The sequence below is a fragment of the Echinops telfairi genome, unplaced genomic scaffold (genome assembly GCF_000313985.2).
Source record: "Echinops telfairi isolate 266 unplaced genomic scaffold, ASM31398v2 ScPeMD7_9;HRSCAF=40, whole genome shotgun sequence".
Lineage (NCBI taxonomy): Eukaryota > Metazoa > Chordata > Mammalia > Afrosoricida > Tenrecidae > Echinops > Echinops telfairi.
In genome coordinates this window covers 14,975,895-14,978,373 of record NW_022103906.1, presented here as the reverse complement: position 1 = coordinate 14,978,373, position 2,479 = coordinate 14,975,895, and positions in this window count along the sequence as shown.

Below are 2,479 nucleotides of genomic sequence, written 5' to 3'. Positions count from 1 at the left end.
CTGTGGATTTGTTTCTCCAAAGTACCCAGACTAACACAGAGGGGGTGGAGAGAGGGAAAAAGGGGAGCTGATATCAAGGGCTCAAGTAGAAAGAAAATGTTTTGAAAATGATGATGGCAACATATATACAAATGTGCTTGATACATTTGATGTATGGATTGTGATAAGAGTTGTAAGAGCCCCCAATAAAATGATTTATTTTAAAAAGAGTTTTCCTTGACTATTGATATCCTCTAAGATTTATTTAGACTAGATCAATTTGACAACAGTTACTTGAAAGAATAGATAGGAAACTTAAGGGGCAGTGAGTTTATTGTTATTATTTTTAATGGCAGTATTAATATATAATTAATTCACCCAGAAATTCTTCCTTTTAAAGGTTACAGAGCTGTGCAACCATCATCATTGTTTTAATTTTTCTGCAAACAAAATGCTCCATTTTCAATCCCTGTTAACCACTCTTTCTCTCTCTTTTTTTTAAAAACCATTTTATTAGGGGGTAATCCAGACATCCTACCATCCCATGGTCCAATCATATCAACCGCTACCACAATCAGTTTGAAAACATTGTTTCCTTCTTGTTCTTCTTATATCAGCTTCCTCTTAATGCTGCACCTCCCCCATCATACCCCCAGGTAACTTTATTCTGGTTATTATCTCTACAGAATCACATACCTGGGTTCCATACACTGAAAAAATGTAGAAAAACACATAACAGGGAGTCAAGAAGTCTACCAACAGTGACGAAATACAACACAGACAAACTCCTTTATGAGAAAAAGAGAAATATTAAAAAACAGTTCAATCACAAAATGTATCAAAAGGGGGATCAAGTGACAAGGTTCTAACCATTCAGGGCAGATACATCTTTTTAATTTACTGTCTGACAGCCAGGTTATTCCCATCCTTCAATTATGGTTGGAGGGAAATCACCGGAAGCTTACTCCCTGTGTAGGTCCTGCAAATGTATTTTGGGCTTCCACTGTCACCCATAGCTGTGGTCGTTACAGAATTCCGTGTCGACTTGAAGAAATAAAAGTGTAGGGTGCAGTCTAGCCTGTCAGTCAGGTCACAGCCTGACGGTGGCTCCTTGCGGGCATGGCCTTCTCATAAGGAGGGTCCTGGGAACCTCCCCTCCCTCTCTGCCTTCACCTTCCTGGTGACACGTGGAGACCTGCACAGCCCTATGATGTTTCCACCTCCATTGGGTTCACAGACTTTTCACCCACCGGCCTGTGATCTTCCTGCATTCTGCATCATTGCATGTGGCTCTGTGAGTCTGAAGAGGGACTTATGGACTAGTTCCGGACTTATGGATTTGAGTTGGACTGGGCTGGAATGTTTTCCTGATCTACAATTACTTCTTGAGATAAAACTCTTTATTATACATGTATGAGTGTCACAGGATTTGTTTCTCTAGTCAACTTGGTCTAACACAATAGCCTTCTATGCATCAGAATCTCTGATACTATTCCCTCTTTCAGATTTGGATGATATAATTTACAATCCTTAGATTACAGACGCTGCTGTGCTTCTTCATGTGGGCTTAGTTGACGTCTCACTTAGATGGCTTCTTGTTTCAAAATAAGCATTTAAGACCCCAGGCACTATTCTTTCTGATAGTCGGGCACCATCTCTTTTCTTCAGCACACTTTGCTAGAGCACTTATATCTTCTGTTTCCTTCATAAGGGTGAGTATCGAGCAGGACTATGTCATAAGAACTAACTGTTCTTAGATTGGAGTGAGGATTAAGTGCAAGACCAAAATCCAGGCCAGAATCTACGTTTTGTTTTTTGTTTTTTTAATCTTCCTCTGGCTTGCCTTAAAGACAACCCTGTTCATTTAGGGTAGAGAATCTTATTGATCATCTCCCTGGAGCATAAGAGCCTCTTATTTATAGTGTCATTGATTAGCCCAGGGTACTACTTTTTAAAACACTATTGAGAGAGGGAGATTGAATAAGTGTAGGCTAACTACATATGGCAATTCCTGAGTTATTCACTAGTACAGAATAAATCCTTACATGATTGGACGCTATTTGCACAAACCATGGGAGTTGGTGGTCAGACAAAATGTCTAATACTATTCTCTGACAATGTCAGACGCAGGTCTGCCAGAGTATACATCTCTCATTCCAGCAAGGAGGGCATTTAGGTGGTCAGTAAGTGTTAGTCTGTCTACAAACAGCTCCATCCTCTTGGTGTAGCTGTCTTTTGCTTCTTCACACTGAAACCCGTCAGTTTCAGTCTTATGTCCTCAGGTTACAGGTGTGCTCAAGGTGGAGACTAGTTCGTGTAGTGGGGTTGCCACATTGCATCCCTCTGGCAGGGCCTTTGGAGTGTGTGGTGCCCTCTGCGGCACATGGTCTGAGTCCCCAGAGTTAACCTCTCTTCATAGATTTCCCTCCGCAACCATTTCACACATACACATTTTGTGACATTGATTATAATCTTTGAATTGGGGGGCGGGCATTGAGTT